The following is a 23,027-nucleotide window of genomic DNA, read 5'->3' as shown; positions in this document are numbered from 1 at the left end:
AAAGGTGAACAAAAAAAGGTGAAAAAAAACCTGGGCACAGGACAAGATACTCTTGAGAAGTACACAGCATAAAAGTTGTCAAGCGTCTACCATTCCCACTGGACATGTGATCTGAATATCAATCCAAACGAATTAAACCTATAAGTTATACCTGGCCTGGTTTGATATCTTAACAGCCATCAGCAGCTTTGAGCAGGACTTATTGCTCAGTCTTATGGCTCAACTCATCGATTCGTGTGATTAATACGCCACAGCCTCCACTGGGGAGCACCCTGTTCCCTACATGGTGCACTACTTTTGACCAGAAAAGTAGTGCACTATACAGGGAATAGGGTGCCATTTGGGACATAACCTTGGTTATCAACTGGTGCAGTGGGGTATCGATAAGGCTTTTACTGGGCAGAGTGAACATAAATCACCTATTTTGAAATAAATGGGGTTGAGATGCAACAAAGAGATAGTGCTTGTATGATGTATTAGGGATTTTAAAGCTCTTGATTATTCATGGCCATACATACAATGCATGTTATTGAGACAGCAGCAGGTTCAGGGTTTAGGGTGAGCGGAGAGGAACACGCTGTATCATCAGGAGATAAACAACACTCGCCATAACCTCAGAGTGGAGTATGGAAATGTGTGTGCATATGACTCATCGTCTAATAATGATGCCCTTGCCATGGTTTACCCTTCATAGAAGTCACACAACATTTGACATTTTAGTCATTTAGTAGACACTCTTATTTAGAGTGACTTACAGGAGCAATTTGTGTTAAGTGCCTTGCTAAAGGGCACAGACAGATGTTTCACCCAGTCGGCTGGGGCATTCGAACCAGCGACCTTTCAGTTACTGGCCCAGCACTTTTAACCGCTAGGCTACCTGCTGCTCCTAGAAGAAGAAAGTTCTCTCTTAGAGTGGAAGAGGAAGATGGCCACATGGGAAGTGTGTGTAAATCTTAAATGTTGCCAGTCGGCTTGCCTGGCCGGCGGTAACTGCTGCTACTGAGACCTTATGTAGTCTGCGACCTGGTCAAACGTAGTGCACTATAAATTAATTAGGGGGTCATTTAGGACGCATCCTATCTCTCAGGATGCAATGGACACAAGCATAGATTAGACTTAATCTCTACCAATACAGCAGCAATGATGTCTTGTCATCTAGAGAGGGGATGAGCGACCAGTGATGTTACTCAAATAAGTCCTTAATTTCAGGTTCACAGAGCATTGCCAACACCACAGACTCATATCACACGCTAAGTCAAAGTGTGGCTTCAAGCAGGGCTAGGCCAACCAAATATGATGTTAGGCCAACCAAACATGATGCTAGGCCAACTACACATGATTTATTCCAGGATGGAAGGTGGAGAGAGGTGATGTGAGAGGTGATTGACTCCTGTCTGTGGTGGATGGATGGCTTGTTGTTAATCCACTGGAGTGTTCACAATCATCCATGATGTCCCCTGAGACAAAAACAACTACTCCGTTCTACTGTAGCATGTAGCCTAGATCGATGCTTCTGGTGACATGGGAGTATCTCTCTGCTGTCCTTCCGTTCGACGAAGATCCCTCCAAAGGGATTTCCTCCCTCTCTGTTCCATTTTCATTTTAGAGCAGAGTGTACCTGTAGCACAGATCCTCATGAGACATGAACATCTCTGGATCAACTACAGTACTGTTGGCACTTTGAATAATAGGCTTCGGCACCCTATTCCCTAAATAGAGCACTACTTGTGACCAGGCTTTGGTCAAAGGTAGTGCACTATTTTGGGATAGGCTGACATTCGGGACACAGCCCTGATGCTAGTACTGTAGTATTCCCTTTGTTAATGAAAAGACCTCCCATAAGACCTTTCATAAGGCCTGCCCATTCATTCCCCTTCACATACAGATGTAGGGGCTTAATTTGATCACTCTGTTGCAGGAGAGCTTTCCGGCAATGCAGGAAATGTTAAACGTGTAGTGCATTTGAGGTTTTAAAAGGATTCTGAGGTTTGTAATTTCCACTTGTATAAATTATAATCCACAAAATAATACAAATTTCCTCTTGCTGCAGGATTATTTCCCTGCTGTAGAAAACTGTCTCAAAGTAAGATCTTACATCTGTAGATAGGATAAATTAAATAGGACTGCCATTCTCTTAGATTAACCTTTTAATGGTAGGTTTAACTGTAAAAAAGGATGTCGCTATCCCCCACACTGACTCATATTCATTCTGGTAACGACTGTAGCACTCTTTTCACTTCAGTAAACTGGAGATATGACCTTACAAATGAACTGACTGTGGTTGGAAAATGTGCAACCTTCCTCCTTGTACCTTGTAGGCTATGTACTGTAGCATAATTAGAAATGCAGCTACATGTGTGAAAATAATCCCCTGGCGAGCAGCAGCCTTTGCAGGACCACATACTATCAGAATGATATGAATGTTAAAGAGTAATGTACTTCAACTTGGTCCTGGTGGTGAGTATTGGAACATGATCATGAGCCTTCCGAACTACCACTTTCATTAGTCCAAGAGCATCTGTCTCATCATGGAATCCTAATTCCATTAACGACTCGAGAGAACCTTGTAAGAAATCATGTTCATCAGCATATCCTGATGTGTTCCATTAAAAATTAATAGAAAAAGGATAGAAATGAAAGGATAGAAAACCACGAAACATCTAAGTCTAGTCAAATGGTACACTGGTATATACCTATATAAAACTGAATTTGAACTATATCAAAATATATCTACCTTATTACTCTGAATTCAGTATTGTACTGTTGATTGAATGTTTGAGCCGGTGTATTCTTGTTTTTGGATTTACTCTGACTGGCAACATTTGCTTTGGCAAGGATACCGCGTGTGTTATATAAAACAGAAACATTCTGTACAGAGTACTCTGGGTTCATACAGCAACCGTCATAAAATATTGAACAAGTGAACAAGAAGCTATTGATGCATTTCCTCTGGGGTTGTGTGGTTGAGGAAAGCGTAGAAGGATTTTGTTCTGTTTTCTATTTCATTGCTTTGTAAATTGATTTCACCTGTATTGTGTCCATTCTCAGCTTTGAGGACTTCTCTGGTAATCTAGCTCAGGTCAGTGTATTATTAAAGTACACCAGAAGCTGGCCTCAATTTCACATAGCTTTAAAGGTCAAACACTATTTAGAACAAACCATGGTTGTGTCCCAAATGACACCATATTGCTATTCCTTACATAGGGCACTACTTTTGACCAAAGCCCTTTTTAGTGCACTATAAAGGGAATAGGGTGCCCTTTTGGATTCAGCTCATCTCCTGGTGTGGTCTGTCTATAGCAACTCTCAGTTTGGACAGTTCAGCTAGGTTAACCCCCGACTTCGCATTCTGTCCACCCACAGTAGACAACCTCACTGTCAGAATGGTAAGGCATGTTTTGCCTCGCCATAGAGAGAAGAAATGTGGCAATTCAAGAATAAGTCCTTAATTTCCTAAATTGACTTCATTCTGCTCCAGCCACAGTCATATGATTGTGTATTTAAACTCTGGTGTTACACTGAATACAAAAACAGGCACGCACGCACACACAAACATTCAATTTAATAAATGGATGTCATGGCCATATTCTAATTCCCAATTCTATGGGCATGACTCCACTTCTTTTTTTTTGTTTTACTCTGTTTATTAAGTTTTACACACACACACACACACACACACACACACACACACACACACACACACACAGACAAGACAAAGCAATATAAATAATATACTCAACTAGAAAAAAAATACAAATAAAAAAACAAATAAAAAAATAGCTTTAAAGATACCATACTTTAGACAAGTTAAACACACCAGGCAGAAGGCTACACAGGTTAAAGGGCAATATATAGTATAGGGACAGAGCAAACACCTCACCATTGTTCCTGTAAACAGTCAAGGGATAAGGGTGGAGAAATGCAACCACTCACAGAGAGTCATGGCCACAGACCAACCACCCACTGGACCAAAAATAAAGTTTACAATGCTTTAAAATAAATGTAAAAAAAGAATAGAATGATTATTCATGTAGGCGTGAACAAAGTGTAAAAATAACTGGGAAAAACAAGCTCACACTTCAGTCTCTGCCCGGGCAAGATGAACAAGGCATCTGCGGATCACAATCAATAAGCACATGGACCTTAATGCCCCCCAGCAAAAACACAGAGAGAAGCTCCTCCAACCCTTAAGTCACAGGCTTATTTTCATATTAATTGATGACTCCACTTCTATCAGAGATTCTCAAGCATATATATATATAAATGACATGTATTCATGTATGGTTCATTTCATTAGTATAATTTAAAGGGTGACTACCTTTAAAAAACAATGAATCCCTTTGAAAACGGCCTGTATGGCATCGATACAAGTCAGAAACAGTTATTCTAGTGTCAAAATTGATTGAACATTTTAAATAGGATAATTTTGGTCATAAAGTCAGTCTGGTCTAAAACTGGGTTTAGAACATCCGTGCGTCACAACAGTTAAATTAAGGTTGGGTTTTGATTTGACGATGTCCATTTGCCCACTAACATGGGGTGAACAGCTGCGGAGGTTGTGCTCTATCCAATAGCATAGACAGTGAGACAGAACAGCTCAGCAGCTCTGACTTTGTTTACATAAGACATGTAGACGTAGATTTTGTTACTTGAGAAATACTGCACCAAAAACCTTAGTTAGATGTAAAATTGTGCAACTAAAACATGCATCAGCAAAAACATCAAAATGAATGGCAGATTTCTTGAGTTATCTTAGATTCATTCTGAGGAGCTTGAAGAAGTGTCTCATGGGGGACAAACATCATTAACCAAACTGAATCGGTCAGAAAACACACCAAGACTGATATCACTTTTTTTTTTAAAGAGCAACAGAAGAGCACATGTGCCAATCAGCATGTTTTGGTGGCTCTTTACCAACTAAGACCCAAAGTAGTACGAAGGAGATAAAGAAAGGAAATCCATCCGTTACAGACACAAGGATTTCATTCATTTCATCAGTATGACAACAACAAAAAACCAGACGATTGTATTATAGAGTTTTTGGTTTGTTATATGTATCCTGTGTTGTGGAATAGATACAAATCCTGGGTCATTAAGACCAGACTTTGGATTATTGTAAGACTGAGATGAATTGAACCCTTAACATGGCTCCCCGAGAGCGTTCCAGAATCTACCCGAAACATCGCAGGAAAATACTTCTAAAATACCTCCATAAACTTGAATCATTAATGCAGCTGTCTAGACAGAGACTATGGAGAACAAATACATGGACTAGGTTGTTTCTCTACCTTTAAAATAAGTCTCTGGTGAGTTTTAGTGGCAATACAGTCATTCTTTGTAGGTCTTTGAGTGTATAGACATCTGTCCTTGATAGCTAGGGTGAATGTGTGATGTGAATACAAAAAAGTATGAATAGACTCATGTAGCCTATACTAAAAGCAGACATGAAATTGTTCCATTGAATATTGAAGGTTAAAGTCAGTATTTGAAAAGAGATGCTATTCTATTCTGCAGTAAAGCAAAAATATTTATTGAACTGAACTACCAAACCAGACAGTCAAGAGCAAATGTAGCCAATACTGAGATCATAACTCCCAATACAGTTGGAACTCAGTTATCATCACTATCAAGTCCAACAGACTCCCTAGAATCACAGTCAGTCAATCCTGACAGTCATTTTCCATTACCGCTTGAAATTTGTGACTTGTGTTCTCATTTCAGGGCTACCGACCATCAACAGAACAGTTCCAGTATAGCAGACCAGATACTGGAGGTGTCCTAAACAGCCCTGGTCAAAAGAAGTGTCATATAAAAGGAAATAGGCTGCCATTTGGGACAAAGATCCTGAGAGCATGATGAGTTAGGAGAATGGAATACAAGGCTCTCCTGTCATATCCTCTCCATCTCTCCTCTGTTGGTGCATGGTGGATTAGGTAGGCTGTGTTGGATCCAGTGGGCGAGGAGTCTTGTCCGTCCCTGACTGGCACTCCGATAAGCTCTGAAGCTGACGTTGTGGGGAGGGAGAGGAGAAGATGGGAGAGGAGAGGAGAGGAGAGGAGATACATCGACAGATACACCATCCTCAGTGTAATTCATAACTTCACCATGATCAAAGGGATATTCAATGTCTGCTTGAATATTCTATATACCAATAGGTGCCCTTCTTTGCGAGGCATTGGTAAACTTCCCTGGTCTTTTGGTTGAACCTGTGGTCGAAATTCATTGCTCGATTGAGGGACTTTACTGATAAATGTGTAAGGTACAGAGCTGAGGCAGTCATTCAAAAAGCATGTTAAACACTATTATTGCACACAGAGTGAGTCCATGCAATTTATTATGTGACTTGTTAATCACATTTTTACTCCTGAACTTATTTAGACTTGACATAACAAAGGGGTTGAATATTTATTGACTCAAGACATTTCAGCTAGAGGTCGACCGATTAATCGGAATGGCCGATTAATTGGGGCCGATTTCAAGTTTTCATAACAATCGGAAATCGGTATTTCTGGGCACCGATTTTGCCGATTTTTAAATTATTTTTTATACCTTTATTTAACTAGGCAAGTCAGTTAAAGAACACATTCTTATTTTCAATGACGGCCTAGGAACGGTGGGTTAACTGCCTTGTTCAGGGGCAGAACGACAGATTTTCACCTTGTCAGCTCGGGGGATCCAATCTTGCAACCTTACAGTTAACTAGACCAACGCTCTAATTCCCCGCCTCTCATTGCACTCCACAAGGAGCCTGCCTGTTACGCGAATGCAGTAGAAGCCAAGGTAAGTTGCTAGTTAGCATTAAACTTATCTTACAAAAAACAATCAATCATAATCACTAGTTATAACTACACATGGTTGATGACATTACTAGTTTATCTAGCGTGTCCTGCGTTGCATATAATCGATGCAACGCTGGGGGATGATTTAACAAAAGCGCATTTGCGAAAAAAGCACAATCGTTGGACGACTGTACCTAACCATAAACACCAATGCCTTTCTTAAAATCAGTACACAGAAGTATATATATTTTTACATCTGCATATTTAGCTAAAATAAATCCAGGTTAGCAGGCAATATTAACCAGGTGAAATTGTGTCATTTCTCTTGCGTTCATTGCACGCAGAGTCAGGGTATATGCAACAGTTTGGGCAGCCTGGCTCATTGCTAACTAATTTGCCAGAGCTTTACGTAATTATGACATGACATTGAAGGTTGTGCAATGTAACAAGAATATTTAGACTTAGGGATGCCACCCGTTAGATAAAATACAGAACGGTTCTGTATTTCACTGAAATAATAATAATTTTGAAATTATAGTTTCCGGATTCGACCATATTAATGACCAAAGGCTCGTATTTCTGTGCGTTATTATGTTATAATTAAGTCTATGAGCAGTAGAGCAGTCTGACTGACCGAGCAGCACTTTTGTGTGTTTTGCCAGCAGCTCTTCGCAAGCACAGCGCTGTTTATGACTTCAAGCCTATCAGCCTAATGGCTGGTGTAACTGATGTGAAATGGCTAGCTAGTTAGCTGGGTGTGCGCTAATAGCGTTTCAAATGTCACTCGCTCTGAGACTTGGAGTAGTTATTCCCCTTGCTCTGCAAGGGCCACTGCTTTTGTGGAGCGATGGGTAACGCTACTTCGAGTGTGGCTGTTGTCGTTGTGTTCCTGGTTCGAGCCCAGGTAGGGGCGAGGAGAGGGAGGGAAGCTATACTGTTACACTGGCAATACTATAGTGCCTATAAGAACATCCAATAGTTAAAGGTATATGAAATACAAATGGTATAGAGAGAAATAGTCCTATAAATACTATATTAACTACAACCTAAAACCTCTTACCTTGGAATATTGAAGTCTCATGTTAAAAGGAACCACCAACTTTCTTATGTTCTCATGTTCTGAGCAAGGAACTCAAACATTAGCTTTTTTACATGGCACTGTCACGCCCTGACCGTAGATTACTTTCTATGTTTCTATTTTTGTTTGGTCAGGGTGTGATTTGGATAGGCATTCTATGTTTGTATGTATAGGTTTTTGTATTTCTATGTTTCGGCCGAGTATGGTTCTCAATCAGGGACAGCTGTCTATCGTTGTCTCTGATTGGGAATCATACTAGGTAACCTGTTTTTCCACTTTTAGGTGTGGGTAGTTGTATTTCTATTTAGTGTTTGTTTCACCTTGCAGGACTGTTTTGGGTTTTCCTTTTGTTATTTTTGTATTCAGTGTTCAGTTCCTTATAATAAAGATGAACACGTATCCCGCTGCATTTTGCTCTGACGATTCCTCTTCTTCTGATGAAAGCCGTTACAGAACTACCCACCACAAACGGACCAAGCAGAGAGGTAACAGGGAGCAGAGAGTGTTGGACTCATGGACATGGGAGGAGATATTGGAACGGGGGGAACACGGGGAGATTGGCGGAGTCAGGCGAGAGACCTGAGCCAACTCCCCGTGCTTACCGGAGGCAGCGTGGTACTGGTCAGGCACCGTGTTATGCGATGAAGCGCATGGTGTCTCCAGTGCGCGTTCATAGCCCGGAGTGCTATATGCCAGCCCCCCGCAAGTGCCATGCGAGAGTGGGCATCCAGCCAGGGCGGATTGTGCCAGCTCAGCTCATTTGGTCTCCGGTGTGCCGTTTTGGTCAAGGGTATCCTGCGCCGGCAGTTCGCCCTATGCCTGCGCTCCGCCCTATGCCTGCGCTCCGCCCGTGCCGGGCGAATGTGGGCATTGAGCCTCAGGGAGAGGTGCAATTGGTATGCACCAGATCTCCAGTGCTCCCCCACAGCCCGGTTCAACCTGTGCCTGCACTCTGGAGGGACCGGGCTAAAGTGGTCATCCAGCCTGGAAGAGTGGTGCCAAGGCTGCGCACCAGAGCTCCAGTGCTCCCCCACAGCCCGGTTCATCCGGTGCCTCCTCCACGCACCAGGCCTCCCGTAGGTCTCCCCAGCCTGGTGGGCCCTGTGGCAGCTCCACGCACCAGGCTGTCTCTCCGTCTCCTCCCTCAAGGTTCACCCTCCAGTCCGGAGCTGCCAGAGCCTCCCTCTAGTCCGGAGCTGCCAGAGCCTCCCTCTAGTCCGGAGCTGCCAGAGCCTCCCTCTAGTCCGGAGCTGCCAGAGCCTCCCTCCAGTCCGGAGCTGCCAGAGCCTCCCTCCAGTCCGGAGCTGCCAGAGTCTCCCTTCAGTCCAGAGCCTCCCTCTAGTCCGGAGCTTCCAGAGCCTCCCTCTAGTCCGGAGCTGCCAGAGCCTCCCTCTAGTCCGGAGCTGCCAGAGTCTCCCTTCAGTCCAGAGTCTCCCTTCAGTCCAGAGGCGCTAGAGGCGCCCTTCAATCCAGAGGTGTCACTCACTCCAGACTCGACCATCAGTCCAGTGGCGTCCTCCAGTCCAGGGTTGGCGGTGAGGGTTCCCGCTCTACATGCATTAACCAAGTGGGCCGAGACAGAAGTGGAGCGGGGTCCACGTACCTCACCAGAGCCGCAGAGTAATGCCCACCCCGACCCTCCCCTATAGGTTCAGGTTTTGAGGCCGGAGTCCGCACCTTTGGGGGGGGTTACTGTCACGCCCTGACTGTAGATTGCTTTGTATGTTTCTATTTTTGTTTGGTCAGGGTGTGATTTGGATAGGCATTCTATGTTTGTATGTCTAGATTTTTGTATTTTCCTATGTTCCGGCCGGGTATGGTTCTCAATCAGGGACAGCTGTCTATCGTTGTCTCTAATTGGGAATCATACTTAGGTAGCCTGTTTTTCCACTTTTAGGTGTGGGTAGTTGTATTTCTGTTTAGTGTTTGTTTCACCTTGCAGGACTGTTTCGGGTTTTCCTTTTGTTATTTTTGTATTCAGTGTTCAGTTCCTTATAATAAAGGTAAACACGTATCCCGCTGCATTTTGTTCTGACAATTCCTCTTCTTCCGATGAAAGCCGTTACAGGCACATATTGCACTTTTACTACTCCAACACTTTGTTTTTGCATTATTTAAACCAAATTGAACATGTTTCATTATTTATTTGAGGCTAAATTGATTTTTATTGTATTATATTAAGTTAAAATAAGTGTTCATTCAGTATCGTAATTGTTATTATTACAAATTTTAATTACAAATTTAAAAAAATTAAAAATCGTTATTGGCTTTTTTGGTCCTCCAATAATCGGTATCGGCGTTGAAAAAAATCATAATCGGTCGACCTCTAATTTCAGCTTTTCATTTAGAAAAACATGATTCCTGTCACTTTCTGACCATAGTTCTTTTGTGTTTTCTTTGTTTTAGTGTTGGTCAGGACGTGAGCTGAGTGGGCATTCTTTGTTGTGCGTCTAGTTTTCCCATTTCTATGTTTGGCCTGATATGGTTCTCAATCAGAGGCAGGTGTTAGTCATTGTCTCTGATTGGGAACCATATTTAGGTAGCCTGTTTTGTGTTGGGTTTTGTGGGTGGTTGTCTTCTGTCTTTGTGTCTATGCACCAGATTGGACTGTTTCGGTTTTTCAAATTTTGTTGTTTTGTATTTTGTAGTGTTCACGTTTATTGTCTTTATTAAACATGTTGAACACTAACCACGCTGCGCTTTTGTCCGAATTGTCGTCCACAGAAGAAAACCGTTACAATTCCACTTTGACATTATGGGGTATTATGTGTAGGCCAGTGACAAAAGAAACTCAATTTAATCAATTTTAAATTCAGGCTGTAACACAACAAAATGTGGAAAATGTCAAGGGGTTTGAATACTTTCTGAAGGCACTGTAGGTCTGTCACAATCTGTTCAGACTATGTTTTAAAATGTAAACCACTAGATAGGTACCGTACTAGGCAGGGGCACAACTTTCACTGGGGATGGGGACATGTCCCCCCCTCACATTCTGAAATTGCATTTTTGTCCCGCACAGTTTTATCATTGGAATGTAATACAAAACGAATGCAACTGTGTGCTTTAGGACCATGCAAACGCATGTTGACGGGTAGGCTTTTTGGACTGAAAATCCGACTGGATAAAAAATAATAACAATTATGTCCCCCCACTTCTAAAACTAAAGATGCGCCCCTAGTACTAGGTAGGTTTGTCACAGTCTGTTAAGGCTATGTTTTAAAATGTAATCAATGAGGAGTAGTAGTCAAAAAACAATGAGTTTGTGATTTAGATTGTATAGTTGAGAAACAAACTGTGTAATATATATTACATTATATATTAAGAGACCAGAGAGGTCACTGAGGTGGGAGAGGAGAATGCTAAAGATCGAACATCTTGACAAGATGGACTTTGTGGTGGTCATTTTAATTTTTCATGAGGCAGACCGAGCTTGATCCCTGAAAGCAGAAACTGTGAAGGAAGATCCAAGAGAAGAAGAATATCTGATACTACACCAATCAATATTTTCACTGAGAACTGAAAAGCTCTCTTGACAAGAGAGCTTTTTCCTCACAGATTAGATATGGAGATTTGTCTCCCACCTTTACCATGAATTAGAATTTCTGACTCCACCAGCATACACATACAGGTATTATAGCAAGACATTTTTTGGGCCCCTGTGCCTCGACACAATCCTGTCTCAGAGCTCTACGGGCAAATCCGTCGACCTCATGGCTTGGTTTTTATTCTGACATGCACTGTCAACTGGGGGACCTTAAATAGACAGGTGTGTGTCTTTCTAAATCTTGAACTCCAATCAAGTTGTAGAAACATCCCAAGGATGATCAATGGGAGAAGGATGCACCTGAGCTCAATTTTGAGTCTCAGAGCAAAGGGTCTGGATACTTACATAAATAAGGTATTTCTGTTTTTCTAAAAACCTGTTTTCACTTTGTCATGATGGGGTATTGTGTGTAGATTGATGAGGAAACCATTTATTTAATACATTTTAGAACAAGGCTGTAACGTAACAAAATGTGGAAAACGGGAAGGGGTCTGAATAATTTCTGAATGCGCTGTATCTCACTGAGTTTCTACTGTCCTCAAGCTTTAGCTGTGGTCCAGAAATACAAATCTGCCCCGAGAGAGAGAGAGAGAGAGAGAGAGAGAGAGAGAGAGAGAGAGAGAGAGAGAGAGAGAGAGAGAGAGAGAGAGAGAGAGAGAGAGAGAGGAGAGAGAGAGAGAGAGAGAGAGAGAGAGAGAGAGAGAGAGAGAGAGAGAGAGAGAGTAAAGAGAGAGGGGAGAGAGAGAGAGTAAAGAGAGAGAGAGAGAGAGGGGTAAAGAGAGAGAGAGAGAAATGGGTAAAAGAGAGAGAGAGAGAGGGAGAGAGAGAGAGAGAGAGAGGGTAGAGAGAGAGAGAGAGAGAGTAAAGAGAGAGAGAGAGAGAGGGGTAAAGAGAGAGAGAGAGAGAGAGGGGAGAGAGAGAGAGAGAGGGAGAGAGAGAGAGAGAGAGAGAGAGAGAGAGAGAGAGAGAGAGAGAGAGAGACCTATTCTTGGAATTAAACTCCACAGCCACCGGCATTACAGGGGCAGAGCATAATATGTTTCCTTCCATTATGTTTTATTTATGCCAGGCACAATAGATTACCAATTGAGGAGGGATTCAATGCCTCGTCATTGAAAGAGTGAGAGAATTGGTGGGTGCATTACAGAATCCATTAAGTTCACCCCCGGCTTACACAAAGCCACAGCACCATCAGCAAGTTATGGTTACCTGCTGTCACTCCGAGTGGCACATATCCTGCCTATGATAAGGCAGCTGGGCTGGCGGAGAACAACAGGCGACCCAGATTACATTAACATGATAAATTGGAGGCTGGAACAATGAATACACTTGGAATAAGACATTTTCACCAAGTTTTACTGTGATTTGTCACTGTCATGGAAATAAGTCAGGATTTCTCTCTGCTCTTTTGAAGTGAGGCTGTTAGACAGAGAGAGAGAGAGAGAGAGAGAGAGAGAGAGAGAGAGAGAGAGAGAGAGAGAGAGAGAGAGAGAGAGAGGCGAGATTGAATATAACAAAAGAGGAACTGTATAAATACCATGACATTTCACCACAGCGGGAAAGAGAGAGCACAATTTGAGGTGCAAACGGACAGGATTCATGAAGTAATTTCTGTAGTTAGCTAGATGGACTATACATCTAATTACTTAGGCTACATCATAGCCTAATCCTTTGAATGTAGTTTCTATTTTACTCTGTTTATCGCTTGACTACCACATCTAATGGTATCCACATGTAGTCATCTCTAAGATTCCTGGTCACACAATAAAATCGTTGTCTTGAGACTACCGCTTTTTGATAACCTACCATTTTCATTGAGTTGTTAGTCCGTTTATTTTGTGGTTGACTAAACCTTGAGGACAGTGTTTTTTTTTCTTCCTCTCTGCGTTCTGCCTTTAATGGGAGGAAGTGGTAAATAACACACTGTGAATGGGTCTTAATGGACATCTAAGTGCTCGGCCAATAAAGTAAAACCTCCATTACCTCTTCAATAATGCACCATATACTCAGCTCTCTTTAGTACCTTTTCGAAGCACATTTTTATTTATTTTATTTAACCTTTATTTTTGACGGGCTGTCATGCTGAGACCAAGGTATATTTTACAGATGAGCCCTGTAATTACACAAAATATACATATCAATACACTATGAAAAGCAAAACAGAGATATAACATACTATCATAGAAAACAAACACATTCTTCAATTAAAAGGTTCTCAATAAGCCGTCTGATTTGGGGTTCTGGCATCTGGAGGCTCATCGGGCATTTTATTTGGCCCTCTAAATTTACTCAGCCCCCCCCCCCCCACCAGCAAATTACATTTACATTACATTTACAAGCAAATCAGCTCCAAGTGATTTTAATTTTGGAAGTCTGTTCCAAACTATCTGTTCCAGAGATATATGTGATCGTGTACCGTGGTTTACACTCTACAAATGATTTGTAATTATGTTCCGGCCCCCTGACCATCCACTCAAGAAGAAATCGTTCCGCGGTTGAATCTAGTTCATAATCCCAAATCATCCAATTCTAGAGAGTTTTGGAGATTATTCGACAAGGTGCAAAAAAACTAAAAATAGGTTTAAAAGTGATCTCCAGAGTTAGCCATCCCTGAGACTGGGTCTGGTAGCTCGTACGTCTGTAGGTTGACAATGAAGTAAGGTATGGCGGACATTTTTGCAAGCGTGCTTTATAAACCAAATGAGTGCAATGCATCGATCTAGGAGACTTCAACGTGGCCAGCCTACATTCTGATACAGAAACCAGCGATGTGTACTGAACCTATCACCCGCTGCGATAAACTGCGCCCAAAGACAATATACAGTGGCAGCTGCATTCATATAGACGATATCGGAATCATCTATAACAAGTATGAATGTTGACTGAATTATTTGCTTCCTGCTATTTAACAAAAGGCATAACCTATTCCTATAAAGCAATCCACGAGTATTATTTTGCGGCACAGTCGATAGATAGCGCGCCGGACCTCGGGCTCGAAGGTTGAGGGTTTGAGACCTGCTCCTTGCTGTTTCATTACAATACTTTTTGAAAGATATCTCCCAGGATATTTATAACCGGGACACGATCAATGTGGGCACCAATGTACATATGCATAAATCACCAGATGCATTTTTTGATATCAACATACATCATCATAGAGTCCTTGGCCTTTTCTCTTCTTTTTAAAATAGAGTCAAAGTGACAGACATCCGCAGCCTTCAGTGCAGTAATATTGTGCCTGCTCCTCAAAGCCCAACAATCATTCTAAATGTTTGCTCTCTGTCATCTTTGAGAGTTATTCCCCTATTTCCTTCTCCAGGCAAGGTTCAGGGCTGTGCAGAGGAATGAGCAGAAGTTTGCATCTTAAGCCTTCATGAATATTTAATTGCAACACATGCTAGCGCGATCTCAGCACCACTTTGCAACCGGGATCTAATGGCTGCCTGCTCGTTTGGTCGGAGAATATGACGCAAGTACCAGACGACACCGTCTGCTCTGCAAAACTGTACAAGTGTTGTTTTTTTAAACACACAGGAACACACAGTCACAGAGGGCAGAAACAGAGTTGTTCATAAGATCGATATCCTATTCTTGGTCAATTGCACACACCCCCCTTTTTGCTTTTTCTACTCATACCAGTGGAGAGTGTGCCCGATGAAGAGCGTATTGCAATCCTACACTGGGTTATTCTACCTAAACAAGAAAAGGTACCAATAGAGGGAGGTAGCCTATCTTTAGTATGAGCGGTTTATGAAGATATCTTAACTCTGCCTGCAAACCTTCCTTGCAGATAATAAAATGATGATTACCTCTTAAGGGGGGGTTGAGTTTCTATAATACTTGGGTGAAGGAAGAGACCTAAATGCTCATCAAAGGTAGAGACTAGAGTCAAAATAATTCACACTTTTTGCAATAAGCTTGCATTCTTTTAACATGCTAAAAGAAAGATGTAGGATCTAAATTTGATCACTCTTTTGTTGCTGATAATTTTGCTGCGCATCAGCTTCGTGATTTACATAAATTCACTGAAAGTCCACACTAACACATGGTTATTTTAACAGTATTGCACTTTTCATGTAGCCTACTAATAGCCTAAGCACCGAGCAAGCAACATTATGGACTAAACGTAAAAAATAAAAATCCGCAATGAGTGTACAAAACATTAGGAACTCTCTCCTCCAGGTGAAAAGTATGGTCCCTTATTGATGTCACTAGTTAAATCCAATTAAATCAGTGTAGATGAAGGGGAGGAAACAGGTTAAAGAAGGATGTTTAAGCCTTAAGACAATTGAAACAGGGATTGTGTATGTGTGCCATTCAGAGGGTGAAGGGGCAAGAGAAAAGATTTAAGTGCCTTTGAACGGGGTATGGTAGTAGGTGCCAGGCGCACCGGTTTGAGTGAGTCATGAAGTGCAACGTTGCTGGATTTTTCACACAGCATTTTCTTGTGTGTATCAAGAATGGTCCACCACCCAAAGGACGCCCAGCCCAAATATTAGGAAGGTCTTCTTAATGTTTTGTACACTAAGTGTAGGTCAAATAAAGCTCCATTTAATTATGAAACTGATACTAAGTAATCTGCCTCTGAAGACCTTACTATTTCAGATGTGAGAGATAACCATGTCATGTGTTGATAATCATGAGGAGTATAGGCTATAGCCTCAGCTTAGCCTCAGCTTAGATAACATATATATTATTATTATTATTATTAGGACAGCATACATAAAGCCCTCAGCAAATTGCAGTACTTTGTGTGATTATACTATGAACCATTACAACCCCCTTGGGTTGTGCCATGGCGGAGATCTTTGTGGGCTATACTCGGCCTTGTCCCAGGATGGTAAGTTGGTGGTTGAAGATATCCCTCTAGTGGTGTGGGGGCTGTGCTTTGGCAAAGTGGGTGGGGTTATATCGTTTCTGTTTGGCCCTGTCCCGGGGTATCATCAGATGGGGCCACAGTTCCTCCTGACCCCTCCTGTCTCAGCCTCCAGTATTTATGCTGCAATAGTCTATGTGTCGGGGGTCTAGGGTCAGTTTGTTATATCTGGAGCACTTCTCCTGTCTTATCCGGTGTCCTGTGTGAATTTAAGTATGCTCTCTCTAATTCTCTCTTTCTTTCTCTCTCGGAGGACCTGAGCCCTAGGGCTATGCCTCAGGACTATCTGGCATGATGACTCCTTGCTGTCCCCAGCCCACCTGGCCGTGCTGCTGCTCCAGTTTCAACTGTTCTGCCTGCAGCTATGGAACCCTGACCTGTTCACCGGACGTGCCACCTGCTGTTTTCAACTCTCTAGAGACAGCAGGAGCGGTAGAGATACTCTTAATGATCGGCTATGAAAAGCCAACTGACATTTACTCCTGAGGTGCTGACTTGCTGCACCCTCGACAACTACTGTGATTATTATTATTTGACCATGCTGGTCATTTATGAACATTTGAACATCTTGGCCTTATTCTGTTATAATCTCTACCCGGCATCGCCAGATTAGGACTGGCCACCCCTCATAGCCTGGTTCCTCTCTAGGTTTCTGCCTAGGTTTTGGCCTTTCTAGGGAGTTTTCCCTATCCACCGTGCTTCTACACCTGCATTGCTTGCTGTTTGGGGTTTTAGGCTGGGTTTCTGTACAGCATTTTGAGATATCAGCTGATGTAAGAAGGGCTATATAAATACATTTGATTTGATTATTTGCAAACCATGCTGTTAGTTAAAGTACAGACTGAGACTGAAGCACCATGGGGACCATGCTGTCTATGGAGTTGGGGAATTGAATGATATCATTTAACTGACTTCTAATACAAGTATTCAAATGTATCTCATAAGACCTCTGTCCAAGGCTCAAAGCCATCTCCATGTCACGACTAGGACAAGTAGCATAATCTGACCCTCACACACATATGAACACGAACCGAACATGTGTGCTCGCATACGCCCTTAAAAGACCTTCAGGTGAAAATCAGCAATAGAACTGTTTGTCCATTTTGAGATGCCATAGTCAGTATACTTCCTCATAATTGTCCGAATGAATCGAAGATAACTCAAGAAATCTGCCATTAATGTTGACGTTTTTGCCGAGATCTTAGTCCAGCAATTTTACATCTAACTAAGATGTTTGGTGCAGAATTTCTCATAACATCTTTTTGCATGAAAACGAGTCATCTCTCATTGAATGACAACAGACTTCATTGAAGAATCTCTACTGTTGACCAATCACCAACGGAGGGGCATAGACTTCAGGTTATTGTTTGTCTGAACAACCAGAAAAACGCTTACCGAAGTCCAAAATGAACAAACACGTCACAAATTGTCGTCATAATACACAATATGCACAAACTCTTCCAAACTGTTTCGGCTGGGAAGCATGCGGACGCCTTCACTCTCACTCTCACATACATCCCAACCAGACAGCCCTGCATACAGGTTTCCAGGAATCATTTCACTGCTTATATGTTTCCAGGAATCATTTAACTGCTTACAGGTTTCCAGGAATCATTTCACTGCTTACAGGTTTCCAGGAATCATTTCACTGCTTACAGGTTTCCAGGAATCATTTCACTGCTTACAGGTTTCCAGGAATCATTTCACTGCTTACAGGTTTCCAGGAATCATTTCACTGCTTACAGGTTTCCAGGAATCATTTCACTGCTTACAGGTTTCCAGGAATCATTTCACTGCTTATATGTTTCCAGGAATCATTTCACTGCTTATATGTTTCCAGGAATCATTTCACTGCTTATATGTTTCCAGGAATCATTTCACTGCTTACAGGTTTCCAGGAATCATTTCACTGCTTACAGGTTTCCAGGAATCATTTCACTGCTTACAGGTTTCCAGGAATCATTTCACTGCTTACAGGTTTCCAGGAATCATTTCACTGCTTACAGGTTTCCAGGAATCATTTCACTGCTTACAGGTTTCCAGGAATCATTTCACTGCTTACAGGTTTCCAGGAATCATTTCACTGCTCCTCTAGACCAACCGTGAAGTGTTTCTAATTAGTTTATCAATTACAATTTTGTTGATAATGGATGTACCTATAGCATATGTTAAAAGCATAGCCAGCTATGTGTCTTCTTTTTTTGTTGTCCCCCTAGTCTGGGCCTCCTTCCAAGCATAATGGGGCGACAAGCAAACATCTGCAGCAGATACAGTAGACTCAGACCTCCAGCACCACGCCCACGCAGAACATAACATGCCTTATTGCTGGCTGTCCTTGGTAATGTATGAATACAATACTGAGTCTCTATCTGAGATCAGGTAGAAGTCCACTGGGAGGGACATGTATCCCCGTCTGACATTGCTTTTCCCACTGGTCAATTTAGGTCGCATATGATGCCATCAAGCCACCACATCCCTAAGCTCATTGCACAGTAATGGGGTTGAAGCACTTTGCTGCACCACTCTAACCCCAATGGTGCTTTTACCTGTGTCTGTGTATCTCCTGGAAGGGTTCACATGTTCAGAATCAGATCAGGAGCAGAGTAGACGTCTCTTCTACTGAGCAACACAGCAGGTTAGTACTGATGCTGCTGGCCTGGGGTATGGCGGGTGGAGAAGCTATATGTCTGTCTCTCTGACTCATTTCACTCAATAGATGGGTTATAGAACATCGTAGCTGATTAAACTCAACTCTACGATATACAATGGAGTTCAGCCGCGAGTCATTTTTGTTTTGTTAATAAAAAAACTGCATATTTTAGCACCCAACGAATAGACGTCGGAGCTCCAGTCCGCCCACACTCGTCGCTACTCAACTCCATTGTAAATGGTGCGGTTGAGTTTAAAGGACATGGCAGACATTATCTGCAAGCATGAATAAACTGGGAAATGATCACGTCTTTCTCCCTAACTTCCTCCTCACAGCCCTGAGTAAAATGCTCCAACTTACAATTATATAACACTCTGGTGAGCATGATAGATTAAGTGTCCTCTTCCGAGAGAGGAGAAGAGGGGAAGATACAGCAGCACCAAAAAGGTGTGGATGGGACTACTGCATCAAAATCTCATCTCTTCTAGACCTGGTCTCTCTGGTCTCTTGGTGACTTTTGGATTGAAAAGGCTTCTCTCCCTTCTCTGGTTGTGTTGTTTTGGGAGGGAGTAGATCCCACTGCAGCCACAGTGTGAAGCTCCTATTATAGCAACAATTATAGAGCACCACTCACTATCTGACTGAGCCACACGGAGAGAGTTAACCTGGGGAAATAAAACTGCCATGATGTGTAGTTGTATAGTATGGACATAGTATTTCACAGCTCTCTCATGCTCAATACTAAGCTTAGTCACAATTAGGGCTGTGGCGGTCATTACCATTTGTCAGCCTGTGATTGTCATGCAAATAACTGCCGGTCTCACGGTAATTGACTGTTAATTAACATAAACAAGTTTAGCCTCTCCGGCTCCCATGCATAGCCTACAAGCCACTGATGCAGACCTTTGGAACATCAACATTATAAGAAGTCTAATAAATCCATTTAATATAGCCTACACCATCACAATAAATACATTTATTTTTAGGTAGGTCTAAAGAAACATGATATGAAGAAAATGTTGCCAATTTCAGAAGAACAGAATTGCATATTCTGAGTCGTCCTTCTGTTAGGCACTGATCTGGCTATGACATATGGCTGTGGGCTACACTAGTTCATTTAGCAGGCAAGATTTGCTTATAATTCCTGTGACATGTATTTTTCCCAAGGGAGTGCGCACATGTGGCTATTCTGTGTTGAGTGGTTAACAAATAAACAGGTCCTCCTATATGCTTAATTTAGAGTTATTTATACAACTTAGTTGTGATACAAGTGAGGTTATATGTTTTGATTTCTAATATATTCTAAGGCTGTATGATGTGACTCTAATGATGTTTCACATGAAAGGCATGCGCTCTGCTCTGTTTCTTGCGCAGGCTGCACACACTTCATCATTCTCTCATTCACAATTTGACAAGCACTTGATAATATTCTCACCCATCTGACTATTCTGGTCTTTACATATAGCCTACTAATATATGTGCTTCCGAGTGGTGCAGCGGTCTAAGGCGCTGCATCTCAGTGCAAGAGGTGTCACTACAGTCCCTGGTTTGAATCCAGGCTGCATCACATCTGGCCGTGATTGGGAGTCTCATAGGGCGGCGCACAATTGGCCGAGCGTTGGCCGGGGAAGGCCGGGGAAGGCCGTCATTGTAAATAAGAATTTGTTCTTAACGGACATGCCTAGACCTAGACCTCATCTCTGAATTCCAACGCCGACACCCCGCTCAACCAGGTATGTGTCCAGGTAGGACAGGGGCTACTGTCACACCCTGATCTGTTCCACATGTCCTTATGCTTGTCTCCACCCCCCTCCAGGTGTTGCCCATCTTCTCCACTTATCCCCTGGGTATTTCTACCTGTGTTTTCTGTCTGTCTGGGTGAGTTTGTCTTGTTTGTTCAAGTCAACCAGTGTTTTCTCAGCTTCTGCTTTTCCCAGTCTCTCTTTTTCTCGTCCTCCTGGTTTTGACCCTTGCCTGTCCTCTGAGCCTGCCTGCCATCCTGTGTCGTTGTCCCTACTCTGGAATACCAAACTCTGCCTGACCTGACCCTGTCGCCTGCATGCCACGCTTTACCTTGGCCCCACTACTCTGGATTATCGACCCCTGCCTGCCTTGACCTGTCTTTTGCCTGCCCCTGTTGCTGTAATAAACATTGTTACTTCAACACATTCTGCACTTGGGTTGACCTGATAAATAGAGGACACTTTTGCGGCGGTTCATTTTCATGCCAGCCAGGTAGGCTACTCCGGTTTTAAAGCAAAGCAATGTGCTTAATATTAGGAAAGTTAAGAAATAAATATAGTAGGCCTAGCCTATAGAAAGCTGATGGGATCCTCTTTTTAAGAGGCCATCAAAACTCTGTTTTCTCACTTAATTGCATAGCCTATTGAAATGTTGCGCAACATGGGTTTATAAATCAAATCAACGTTTATTTGTCACGTGCGCCAAATACAACAGGTGTAGTAGACCTTATAGTGAAATGTTTACTTACAGGCCCTAACCAATAGTGCAAAAAAAGGTATTAGGTGAACAATAGATAGGTAAATAAATAAAACAACAGTAAAGGCTATATACAGTAGTGAGGCTATAGCGAGGCTATAAAAGTAGCGAGGCTATATACAGACACCGGTTAGTCAGGCTGATTGAGGTAGTATGTACATGTAGATATGGTTAAAGTGACTATGCATATATGATGAACAGAGTAGCAGTAGCGTAAAAGAGGGGGTTGGCGGGTGGTGGGTGGGACACAATGCAGATAGCCCAGTTAGTCAATGTGCGGGAGCACTGGTTGGTCGGCCCAATTGAGGTAGTATGTACATGAATGTATAGTTAAAGTGACTATGCATATATGGTCAACATAGCAGCAGCAGCGTAATAAGAGGGGTTGGGGGGGGCACACAATGCGAATAGTCCGGGTGGCCATTTGATTACCTGTTCAGGAGACTTATTGCTTGGGGGTAAAAACTGTTGAAGCATTTTTGTCCAAGACTTGTGGCACTCTGGTACCGCTTGCTGGTAGTAGAGAGAACAGTCTATGACTGGGGTGGCTGGCGTCTTTGACAATTTTTAGGGCCTTCCTCTGACACCGCCTGGTGTAGAGATCCTGGATGGCAGACAGCTTAGCCCCAGTGATGTACTGGGCCGTACGCACTACCCTCTATAGTGCCTTGCGGTCAGAGGCCGAGCAATTGCCGTACCAGGCAGTGATGCAACCAGTCAGGATGCTCTCGATGTTGCAGCTGTAGAACCGTTTGAGGATCTCAGGACCCATGCCGAATCTTTTTAGTTTCCTGAGGGGGAATAGGCTTTGTCATGCCCTCTTCACGACTGCCTTGGTGTGTTTGGACCATTTTAGTTTGGTGTTGATGTGGACACCAAGGAACTTGACGCTCTCAACCTGCTTCACTACAGCCCCATCGATGAGAATGGGGGCGTGCTCAGTCCTCCTTCTCCTGTAGTCCACAATCATCTCCTTAGTCTTGGTTATGTTTGGAGAAGCCTAGTTACCGTGACTCAACGGTCACATGGAATTTGGCTGCGGTCAATGCCTCGTGACCGCAAGTGTGGCGGTAATACGGTCACCGTAACAGCCCTAGTTACAATGCTAATGATGTTGCACAAAGACCAAAGTCAGATATATCACAAAACACTCATTTGGGGGGACATGTATTGTAGTTATAGGCTGTATATAACAAAGGAACAACCATTAGATGCAACTACCAAAAAATTAATGTAATTAACAGAAAAAATGTACACAAATCAAGGCTATTCCCTGCGGCTGCCATTTGGTGTCTTGGTGAGTCAATCCTCTGTCATCGTTTCTAATGGAAATTAACTCTACGTGGAACTGATGTTATATTTCATATAAATACGCTTCTTGGATGATAATATCTGCTTCAAGCATCTGACAGTTCAAATGGTGATATGCAATTCCATTTATAAGGCTAGATAAGATATGCCTCAAATTTAGTCCAAAGCCCAATAGGCAGGACACCGTTATTTACAGGTCTACAAACACAAAACTGTGAAAAGAACCCTGTTCTGCTCATCATCCAAACTTTTACTACAGTCGATATTCAGGGAGAATACACCAGATGGAA

At 42.6% G+C, this 23,027-nt stretch overlaps 1 protein-coding gene across 2 annotated transcripts in view; it reads right to left on the bottom strand.

The window, feature by feature from the left end:
• Positions 1 to 23,027, bottom strand: part of LOC118394654 (beta-1,4-galactosyltransferase 2-like) — a 141,529-nt gene that overhangs the window by 39,828 nt on the left and 78,674 nt on the right. The gene's annotated exons all lie outside the window — the stretch shown is intronic.

Source organism: Oncorhynchus keta, chromosome 15 (genome assembly GCF_023373465.1).
Source record: "Oncorhynchus keta strain PuntledgeMale-10-30-2019 chromosome 15, Oket_V2, whole genome shotgun sequence".
NCBI lineage: Eukaryota > Metazoa > Chordata > Actinopteri > Salmoniformes > Salmonidae > Oncorhynchus > Oncorhynchus keta.
Note: the sequence above shows the minus strand (reverse complement) of the source record. Positions and strands in the feature narration are given on the sequence as shown.